The sequence below is a fragment of the Vulpes lagopus genome, chromosome 14, assembly GCF_018345385.1.
Source record: "Vulpes lagopus strain Blue_001 chromosome 14, ASM1834538v1, whole genome shotgun sequence".
NCBI classification, from domain to species: domain Eukaryota; kingdom Metazoa; phylum Chordata; class Mammalia; order Carnivora; family Canidae; genus Vulpes; species Vulpes lagopus.
The window spans coordinates 18,213,790-18,225,139 of NC_054837.1; the positions used below are offsets into that span (position 1 = coordinate 18,213,790).

General features: G+C 50.3%; 1 protein-coding gene across 1 annotated transcript in view; it reads right to left on the reverse strand.

Annotated features, from left to right (window-relative positions):
• The window catches only part of CMKLR1 (chemerin chemokine-like receptor 1), a 51,184-nt gene extending 40,051 nt beyond the window's left edge, over nt 1-11,133 (reverse strand). Inside the window, exon 1 of the mRNA XM_041729330.1 lies at nt 10,522-11,133. The gene's annotated coding sequence lies outside the window, so the exon portion shown is untranslated. The remainder of the gene's footprint in view (nt 1-10,521) is intronic.
• Between the last annotated feature and the right edge of the window lie 217 nt (nt 11,134-11,350).

Consider the following 11,350-nt stretch of genomic DNA (forward strand, 5'->3'; position numbering starts at 1 on the left):
CGCCCAGCTAGGCTCCGGGAAGCCGCCCTGCCCTTCCCCAAGCCCTGTTTCGGATTTCCTTCATGGCTGAGGGTTTTCACAGGAGGGGAGGGAAAAACCAGACAAAGAAAGGCCCATTGAGGCCAGAAAGGCCCATTGAGGCCAGACAGGCCCTGCGCTCCCCAGGAGAGGAGAGGCTGGCGATTCAAGGTCCCCACCCAGTCCTGTCTTTTCGGGCCAAGGGAGGAAATGGAGGGTGAGCATGCGGCGAAGCATGACCTTGGCACGGTCCACACTTGGCATTTCTCGGCCTCTCCTGGCTCAGGACTTCCGGGCCCGCCCCCTTTCTGTCCTCTTGGGGCCAGGCGCCCTTACCAGAGGCCACAGCCATTTTCAGCAACCCCCCCCCCCCCAGCCATACATGATCTCATGGAAGCTGCATAAACCCCCAGCGGCCCCCAATTTACAATGGAGGAAACTGAGGCACAGAGCAGTTACGCGATCTTCCCTGGGTTTCACAGCCAGGCAGAAAAGGGTTTCAAAACAGGTCTGGATGCTGGCAAAACTCCTATTCTACCCACCAGGTGGCCATCCCATTCTTACTCCAGGGATACCCTTTTTCTACATGAGCCAAATCCCTGACAGCTGCAGAGGCCCCCTGTGTGTCAAGTCTACCATAAAAGAGACAGCAAATTGCCCACAGTCCCCAAAGACTGTCTTTTGACGCCACTCGGCTCGACCTCCCTGCCGCTGAGAGGCCAGTGGGCCCTCCAGCGCCCAGCCTGGCTCAGTCTGGCTCCAACAGGGCAGTGGCAAAGTGTCCCCGCAGTAAATGAGTGACAGGCCGACCATGGGGGCCAGCCTAAGACAACTTCCTTTAGCCCTGGAGGAAACACCTCGTCTTCCCTAAGCTCCAGGTCTACATCTGTCAGCAAGTCCTGGGTATAGGAGGAGAGGGGACCCATAATTCAGTCACTAAAGCCACCAAAGCAAAGAAATATTCTCTCCTCCAAGCTGGTTTCTGGACCAGACAACCTGGGACATAGAGCCACAAACCCACATGCCCTCTGCCAAGTTGGAATTTTGAACTCAATTAGCTTGGGGTTGTCTGGAATCTTCTATTGTTCAAGCATTCAAGCTTGAGCATGGAGTTTGGAGAGAGTATGCCTCAAGGACAACAGGATGCTGCTCTGGTGAAGTGGGGCAGCATGGACCACCCAGAAAATTGGGTGTGATCTTCCAAGATCCTGCAGGGCATCCAAACTCCCTCCAGCCACTCCCTGCTTCCACCCACCAGGACAGATACCCCTGGCTCATGAAGCCTCCAAATCTCTGTTCATGCTGCCCTCCCTACCTTAAGTATCTTTTATTTCTGGCCAACTTCTGCTCCAGCCAACTAGAGGCCTCCTCATCCAAAGCCAGCTCATCCTTGGAGCCAGCTCAAATCCACACCTCCTTCTCGAGGCGCTATTTCCAGATATTGCCCGGCAAAGCAAAGCTCCCTGTCCTTGCAGCACTTTGCACACTGAGTGCAGCAGGCAGGCACTAATGTGAGTGTATTTAATGTGATCCGCTTCCTCAGGGCACCTGACTCTTGGTCAGGTTCTAGGGCGGGACCTCTTCTGGGCTGCAAATGGCCGACTTCACGCTGTGTCTCCACACAGTAGAGGGAGGCAGGGGAGCTCCCTAGAGTTTCTTATAAGAACATGACCTGAGCCTTGGTATTGGCTCAGGTCATGATCTCAGGGTTGTGGGATAGACCCCCAAGTCAGGCTAGGCACTAAGTCTGCTTGTCCCTTTCCCTCTGCCCCTCCCCACTAGCTCTCTCTCTCTCTCTCTCTCAAACAAACAAACAAATAAAATCTGTTTAAAAAAAGAAGAAGAAGAAGAAAGAAAGAAAGGAAAGAAAGCTCAACAATATGCTTTTAGTCAAATGGCCAGGGTTCACCTACTGATGGTGGGTGAAAATGTAACCGGTGATTGTGACCCAGGAGCAGTTGGCCCCTTGCACCTTCCCATTAAAGCCAACCTTCTGGCTAGAAGGACTCCACTCTGTTTACATACCTGTCTTCCCCCTTGAGTGGGAGCCCCCTCCCCCAAGGCCTGGTTTGTCTCGTCCTGGATCCCATGCTCCTGGCACACAGTAGGTGTTCAGTCAATACTGGTGGGATGCATGGAGGCTCTATCCTGGCTCTCTCGCTACCTTCATGGGCTCCTTTAGACATGTCCCTCGCCCTTTCTCAAGCTTGTTTCTCCATCTGAGAAGTGAAAGGGTAGATTAACTCACTCCAGGCTGTGGTCTGAATGTTTGGGCCACCACCACCCCCAACAACCCAATTCATATGTTGATGTGCTAACACCCAATGGCATAGCATTGAGAGGTGGGGTCTTGGAGAGGTGAGGAGGTCATGAGGGTAGAGCCCTCCTGAGTGGGATTACTGCTCTTATAAGAAACTCTAGGAAGCTGCCCTGCCTCCCTCTACTGTGTGGAGACACAGCGTGAAGTCGGCCATTTGCAGCCCAGAAGTGGTCCCGCACTAGAACCTGACCATGCTGGCACCCTGATCCTGAACTTCCAGCCTTCAGAACTATAAACCATGAGTTTCTGCTGCTTAGAGTCAGTCTTTGGCATTTTGTGAGACTAAGACACCCAGAAATGACACATGGTTATCTCAGATGACCACTGTCATCCATTGAATTTTAAGGTCAAATTTGGTTGATAGGCTGTCATCACAGATGAGCCCTAACATCACCACCACCACCCCCATACATGCATGTCACTCCCCCCCATCAAGAGGCGGACTCTGTTCTGTTTCCCTTAGAGTCTGGGTTGGGTTGGTGACATGCTGTGACCAATGGAAAGTGGCAGAGGTGATGCTGTGCCAACCCTAGGCCTAGATCTCAAGAGGCCTGGCAGCTTTGCCTTTCACACTTCCAGAGCCCCGAGGCTCCATATAGAGAAGTCCAGGCAGTGCTGCCATGTGGGGAGAGGCAGCCCAAGTCCCAGCAGGATGTGAGGCCATCTTAAGTGGCCCTGCCGTAGTCAAGCTCCCAGTTGAATGCAGCTCATGAGTGACCCAACTGATACCACATAGAACAAACATGGGCCATCCCTGCAGAACTCTGCCCAGCTACAGAACTGTGAACAAATAAGTCATTTCAAGCCACCATATTTTAGAGTGGTTTGAACCACAGAGATAAATAACTGAAACCTTTGGGTTCAAATAGAGGGAGAGGCATGACTGGATTTCATGTCTGCCGTGGCTTGTAAGTGAGGATTATGGAACTCCATCCCTGGACTAGACAATGTCAATTCAACTCAATGTCAGTTCGAGAAATTTCTTGGGCCTACTGGATATGAACGTTCCAAACCGAGAGAGGATTAACCCATCAGAGAGAAACCTGAACCCCACTAGGATTAAATGAATCCAGTGGTCCCTCTTGGGATGTTTAAACAGACAACTCAGAGAGGGTGGAGCAATCAGGAGCAGAACTAGGAACAGAAAGAGAAACTCAGAGACAGAATTGGAGGAAACTGAGCCATATGGGTAGAAGAGCAGAACAGGGAGCTGCAGGGGACGAGATAGCCCCTCCCTTGAGCCACTTCAGAACCTGAGAACCTTCTAGTTGAACACAAGCCTGGCTGGGCACCTGGTACCGCCCCCACGTTGGCACGCACATTCCCAACAATGAACCCCCTTTCCTCAAGATACACACAGCCCATGACCCAGGCTAGCACTTTTCCCCAGCATGGGGCAGAAACAGAAGGGTTCTCCTTTCTAGAAATCACCAGTGCCTGACATAGAAGCCTAGCCACCTTGAGGTTCATGTTGAGTCCTTTACCAGGTTCTAGACACTATGCTCCACACATGGGCACCTTCATTTCTTCCTAACCATCACCCTTATCAAGGGCACATTGCCATCCCATTTTACAAATGAGAAGACTCATTTGCTCACAGCCACAGGGTTTGTAGAAATTTGAATCCAGCATGAATGATGACAAAGCCTGGGGCCTCAGGCAGGCTTGATGATCACCCATACACCTCGGTACAGCCCCATGGGCTGCTCACACCCACATCTGTTCTGACTGGTCAGTGCCCTCCTGAGCCAGCTGTAACTAAGACAGTGGCCATCTGAACTCTCAATTTCCAAATTCAGGAAACAAAGAGATGTGGATCAGTGTTCAAGATGTCCCTCACTGTGGTGAGCAGAATAATGCCTCCTCCCTCCAAAGATGCCCATGTCCTAACCCCCAGAACCTGAGAATGAGTTACCTGACAAAAAGGACTTTGCAGATGGGATTGAGTCAAGGGTCTTGAGATGGGAGAGATTATCCTAGATTATCCAGGTGGGCCCAGTGTCATCACACAGGTCTTTGTAAATGAAAAAGGGAGCCAGGAAAGTCAGAGCAATCCCATGTAGAAGGACTCAACCACTTCTGCTGGCTTTGGAGATGGAGAAAGGGACCATGGACCCAGCAGTGTGAACAGCCTCTCAAAGCTGGAAAAGGCAAGGGGGTAGAGTCTCCCCTGAAGCCTCTGAAAGGAGCACAGTCCTGCCAATACCTTGTGTCGAGCCCAGTGCAACTTGTTTTGGGACTTCTGACCTCCAGAACTGTAAGATAAGACATGTGTGTGGTTTTAAGCCACTGAGCATGCAGTGATTGTTACACCAGCAACGGGAAACTCCTACACTGGCTGTCTGAGCTCTTCCTCTCATCTTCAAGAATTCATAGATTCTGACAACTGCTCAAACAAATGCAGATAACAAGGGATGGGTATATTTCGAATGTCCCCCTGCCCTTAATTGCCACCCCTGACCATTTCTTGAGTGCAGATGTGCTTTCCACAACTCTGAGACATGAAGAAACTGAGGCTCAAGAGGTATGGGTTTACCTGAGCTCACCCAGGTGGTTGGCGCCAAACCCAATTCTCTTGTCTTCTGGTCCCTGAGTCCCAGAACGAAAACCTGAACAAGCTAGCCATTGTCTCTTACACCAATTGCTTTACCCAACCATCTCCTTGCATAAGAGTTGTCCTCAGGGCTGGGATTAGAGGACCCGAGTCATGAACCTCAAGAAAGCAGAACCGATTCTGACACGCTGTCTGCGTAGCAGCTGACCCCCTGCTGAGTCAGCTGCTGGCACTTCCAAGCTTGCAGAGCAGCCGGAGTGGAACAAGGCCTGAGCCACCCCACCACCCCAGCCCAGAACTTCTCCACGGGGTGAAGCATAAAGCCAGGAGATGTGGCAAAATGACCTTTCCCAGCCTGGGGATCCAAGATCACAAGGTGCCAGACTTCCACATCAACCCAGACGTGCGAAGGCAAATTTCAATGCCTGCTTTCCTAAGAATAAAAATAGAAATGTCTTCATTGAGCTGACAATGTGCTGTGTTGTGCTTTATGTATACTAACTCGTGTTACCCTGCAAGGATGCTGTGAAGGAGGCATTAAAAGTACACCCACCTTGCAAAGGAGGACACAGAGGTGACAGGAGATTAGGGGGCAGAGATGGGCTCTAAACTCTACAGCAAGTGGCTGTAGAATTGTGACTATATTACACCATCAACTGATGCCAATCATGTATTATTTTTTTCTTTCTATGTAGAATTACTACCTCTTCGTTCCACCCAGCAGGGGAAGGAAATTCTACTTTGTCTATCCTGTTGCGTCCATCACTGCAAAACTATAGAAGTTCCAAAAGAGAAGTAAATTAACCTGTTTCCTAATTTTGCCTGGAACCAGCATGTCCTGATGCCCACAGGCAGTACAAAGTGACTGCCAACCAGAAGGCACCTTCCCTGCTTCCCTTTCCCTCAGCCAGGGAAACAAGGATGATCTGGACTGAGAACCAGGAGCCCAGGTCCTACTCCCATCAAGTGACCTTGAACCAATCAGGGCCTCACCTTCCCCCTGTCTACAATGGGGGCAAAAGCAAGGACCCCCATAGGCCCCTCCAAAGTTCCATGAGGGCAGGAAGAGTCCTGTCTTTTTCATCATTCTGCCTCGCGGAGTGTCAGACACATAGCAGCTGCTAGTTAATGTTTGTTGGGTGAATAAATGAAAGTACATGCTACTAATTTGCCTCCCCTCTCCGAGGGCCTTGAGAACAGAGATTAGGTCCAATTCATTTTAAGTCCTCACATTGGTGCAACTTCCATTTCTCTATCAGCTTATTCATGCAGGAAAATGTTCCCAACCACCCATGATGTGCCTGACGCAGCCTAGCATCAGTGTCATCCAGACACCCTGGGTCTGTGTCCTCACACACCATCCCCTTCCCTTTTGTCTGATGAGTGGCCGTAATACTTAGACACACTGAGCACCTCCAGGCCAGGACAACCACCCAGCTGCCTTATGACTGGCAAGTGTAGCCCATTCTAGGGATATGGACGATGATTCCTGCACTTCCACTTCCTCAAGCCCAGCCCTGGGGGAACACAGCCTGAGGAAAATCCCTACCCTAAGCACAAACATGCACATGCACGCACGCACATGCACACATATATGCTTGCACACACACATCCAATGTGCGATGCCACCCTAGGACAGGACAAGGACTTTCTGAGTTCAAATCCCAGCTCTTTTGTCTATAAGGTATGTGACCTTGGGCAAGTCCCTTTGCCTCTCTGATCCTCATTCTCTTCACCTATAAAACGGGGATGATAATCACAAAGTCTTTCCAGGTATATAGGGAGATACTGGCTAGGAAAGCCTTGGGCCCAGGAAGTTTGCTGTGCTCAATAAAATTGTTATGCTTGTTTCCTTTCTCCAGGAGGGAAAGAGAATAGCAGTTTCCTAAGTTCCAGGGAAACCCATGTTGATAGGTCTGGAACATGGGCATTTACTCAGTATATCTGATAGGGATTTTCCTGAGGATAGGAAAGTATTTGCGGATTCAACATCACCTTGTTAACTCTATGTCAATGAAAGTTTAGACTTAAAATCAAGAGAATGGGAGAGACCCAAGAGGATACCATATCTGTGGCAGAGACAACTAGCTGTCCACAAAAATCCATTCTTCCCTTCCACAGCATACAACTGAGAAGGAGCCACCCTGCCCAGAACTCCATTTCCCAGTCTCCTTTGGAACTAGACTGGCCACATGACTAGCTCTCCCCTGTGGCAGAAGGCAGTGAAGAAGCAGATGTGCCACCCCCATGCTGTCTTTCATCAGTGGTGATGTCCAAGAGGACAGTAGGGACAGGCATGGAAGAGGACCTCCCCCATGCAGAAATACCTGCCTTATAATAAACGTCTGTTTCGTTTGAGCCGTTGTACATGTTTGGGTGTATTTGTTACTGCAGCTACTACCCTGAGTAATATAACATCCGACCTCTTTGTCCACAAAGATGATGATTATGACCAGAGAGTGAGAACACCCTGCCTAAGCTCCCATAGCAAATTCCACAAAGCTCAAGAATTTTGGTCTCTTACCAATCTGGAGTATATTTGTCATTTTCAACCTGCCCCACCGAGCTGTAAGAGTGAGGTTCTGTGAACTGTGGCCCAGGGTCCTCTACTTCCATTTCCATTAGAATAACATACCTTTTATCTGTTTTCCAATTGCAGCCCTCCATATATTTTCATTGGAGGAAAGAGCTCTGTTTCTTAAAATAATTCCAAAGCCCACACACTGGGTAATGGCTACCACACTCTGACTTTCAAGATAAAGTTTCACTTCTGCACCATGCCTCCTGGCCTCAACTGCTGACACAGGACATGTAGACTCACAGAAGTACATAGATACTTGCTTAGAAAGGAAAAAAAATAAACCTCAGTGTGCAATAAACAACCCAGAAACCTGGACAAAAGGCAAAAAGAAAAGATGTTCATATGCGCTAGCTGCATGGCCCTCAAGTTTTGGGGCACATCAGAATCTACTGGGGAGCTGGTGCAACATGCAGACTCCCACACCTCATCTCAGAGATTCTGGTTCAAAAAACTGAAGCTTTAGGAAATACTCATGATTATTCGGCATGAATAATATTATTCATGCTTATTCTGATGTCAGCAATCCCATGACTGCGCTTTGAGAAGCCCCAGGTCTACCTTGTAGCCTTGAAGCTGGCAGTAATTACTGGCAGTAATAACCACATTCGTGCAGTGTAGCTCAAAGCAAGTGAAATAGGCTTTTAGGTTTTTCTGGACTCTGATGGGAACCCGAGCACTAATAACACACTGTTAAAGAAATTAATAATACTTTCTATTTGGCTCAGATGGGTGTCGAAGGTACAGACAGCAGGTGGTATAGAAATGATAATAGAATCATAGCTCGTGTTTATAGAGCTCCTTATGACACGACAAGCCCTCTGCTAAGTGCTCCACGTGTGTGATCTCATTTAATCTTTATGACATTCCCATTTTACAGATGAGGAAATTGGAACATACAGATAACTTATCTTATGTCATTCGGTGGCAGGGAGCAGACTGGGTTCAAATCTACCCAAACTAACTCTGGCCATGATGTACCAGTGCCTCTTGTGGAGGTCTAATGTTGGAACCCCTCCCTGGGGCTCAGTTTCCAAATCTGTAAAATAGGCATATTAAGAATACCTTTATCACACAACCATAGATTCAAGAAAATCATGGCAGTTAAGTGGTCTGCAAACTGAGAGGAGTTAATTAAAGAAACACCTAAGGGGTGAGATTTTTGTCCAACTCTCCCATCCCATCTTACAGATAGTAGAACCAAGGCCTGGTTCCTTTATTTATTCATTAAATATTTACCAAGCACCTACCTACTGAGGATACAGAGAGAATAGTAAATCCCCCAAATCTGGCCTCAAGGAGCCCCCAGCCTAGCAGGACAGTCAAGACTGGGTACCCAGAGAAAGACCTCTCCAAAGGGCTCAAACCAGAGAAGGGAGTGCCTCGCCCAAGATAAGGTTTACCTATTCCCTGAAGTTTTGTTAGAGTCCAGAGAAGGTCCCTGGGTACCAGAGAGAACTCTTCCTTAGGCTTCTCAGGGCCTGACACCCCACCACCTGAGCATCCCTGGTTTAAGTTAAGCCTTCTTTCTTGAGGAAATGCCAAGCTGCCCTCCTCCCACCACCGGAGGCCAATCACATTCATCTCGGCAACCCAGGCATATGAAAGTGTCTCTCTTGGGATCCCTGGGTGGCGCAGCGGTTTGGCGCCTGCCTTTGGCCCAGGGCGCGATCCTGGAGACCCAGGATCGAATCCCACATCGGGCTCCCGGTGCATGGAGCCTACTTCTCCCTCTGCCTGTGTCTCTGCCTCTCTCTCTCTCTCTATGTGACTATTATAAATAAATTAAAAAAAAAAAAAAAGAAAGTGTCTCTCCTTTGAGCGAGTTCGGAGGAAGGAGAAAAGATAGCAAGAACCACAGGTATGATCAGTCTTCAAAAGGAAGTAAGGGCTGCCAAAAGGGAAGCTGAGGATCAGGCCTCTTAATGGAAAAAAATAAGACAGACCCTCAAACCTGGCCACTTCCTCGCTGGCCTATCTGAACCACAAGATGGTCGGAGTGATCAGACTTATATAGAGCAGCAGTTATGATTATGATGATTTGGCAGCCAGCACTGCCAAAGGGTTCCCATCCTTCATATACAAAGAACTCTTAAAAATCAACAAAAGATAAACATGCCGACAGAAAAAAGTGGGAGCGGACTTGACCGGCATAATCATAAAAGAAAAATGAACAGTAAGACTACAAGGGATAATCAGCAGTAATAACGAAATGTCGAGAGAAACAGCCAGAAGCCTCACAAACCTTAAGAACAGCACTCAGTGTTCCGACTCAGTGATTTAGCCTTTGGAAAGGTATCCATAGGCCAGACGTGCAAAGATGAGGTACAAGAGCGGTCATCACAGCACTGTTTGCAGTCATGGGGAAAAAAGGAAAAAAGCAAGAAGGAAACCACCACAGTGAGGAAGGGTTAAATAAACCCCAGGAGAGCCTTTCTGTGCAGCCGTTAAAATGTGTCCTGGAGGAATATAGATAGAAGTTCCCAGTCTGCGGGGAAGGACGAGGTGGGGGTGCCAACAAGACGTTAGAAACCTGTGCGTGAGTCCACACCTACATACTTCTACACGCCTGCCACATCTAGGAGCCACTCAACAAACATCAGAGATAAATCAGTGAGCGAGCGAGTGAGCGAAGGAGAGGGCCCCCCGAAGGGCCACCTCGGGGAGAGGACCTCTCTGTACTGAGCTGCAGCCCAGGGGGAGGGCGGCGGGCTGCGCTGCCGCTGGCTTCATGCCAGTCTTGCCACCTCCCCCGCCGACCCGGTTTGTGGTCTCTGCAGCTCTGGGCCAGTGCCTCCCCCCCTCTGAGCCCGCTTCGCTCACCTGTAAAATGAGGACACCTGTAAGATGGAAGCACCTGCCTCGGAGAAGGAAAACACTGAGCTTTTAACAGTAGGGCGGCCCTTATTAGCATGCACGACTTCGGAAACCTGCAAATGATGTGTTCATCTTGACAAACATTAAATGTTAAGCAGAACCCCGGGCCTCCTCTCTCTACTGGTATCCCCCGTTCCTGGCCCCTCCGGGAGATGTCAAAGCCGAGCGTGATACCTTGTGGCTGGTCTCCGCTTAGGTCTTCCCAGGGGTTCCCCTGGACTTCGGGCCGCTGGAGGCTGTGCAGGGGGCCCCCTGTTGCCCGACTTCTTTCTCGAGGTCACGGTCACACCGTTCTTCGGCTGCGGCTGTCTGTCCAGAAGGCAATGTGTCCATTCATTCAAGATGCCCTGGAACCCCCGCTCCCCACCAGATTGCAGCCTCCCCTAGAACCCCCTCAACCCTCACTCAGGGGGGGCTCTGCGGGAGACCTCGTGCTGTCCTGAGCTCCTCGAGCGAGCAAGGCTGCTGTCCTGAATGGGACAGGACTCTGCCAGAGAAACAGCTGGAGGGAGGAGAGAGAGGGAGGGCGGGGCAGGAAACTGGGTTGGCCGAGGCTGGGGGCGGCCAGCTGCGTGGAGTGGGGGCCGCGGGGGAGGCTGCCCCTGCCTGCCAGCCGGGCCGAGCGTGTGGGTGGTGGCTGGTGGCTGGTGGCTGGTGCCTGGTGGCAGGGCCTGCTGAGGACGACCCGCCCCTCTGGCGGCAGAGCCCAGCTGGGAGCCTTGCCCACCATCCGGGCGCAAACCAGGAGCACATGCGAGCCCCAGGCAGCTGTGGGAAGCGGCCGCTCCCCGCCAGGGCCTCCGGAGCAGCCGGATGTCCCAGCACCCTGGGCCACCACCTCTCTCCCCGCCGCCCGCTGGGATGCCCTTCCTGGCCGCCTAGGTGCGGCTCCGTGACCTCCTGCTCCCTTCTTCCTTTCTTTGCAAATTAAAACAGCAATGAGATTTATTTTTCTTGAAGTATCAAATGAACAAAGATTAAAACGTCTCATAACGTTTGGTTT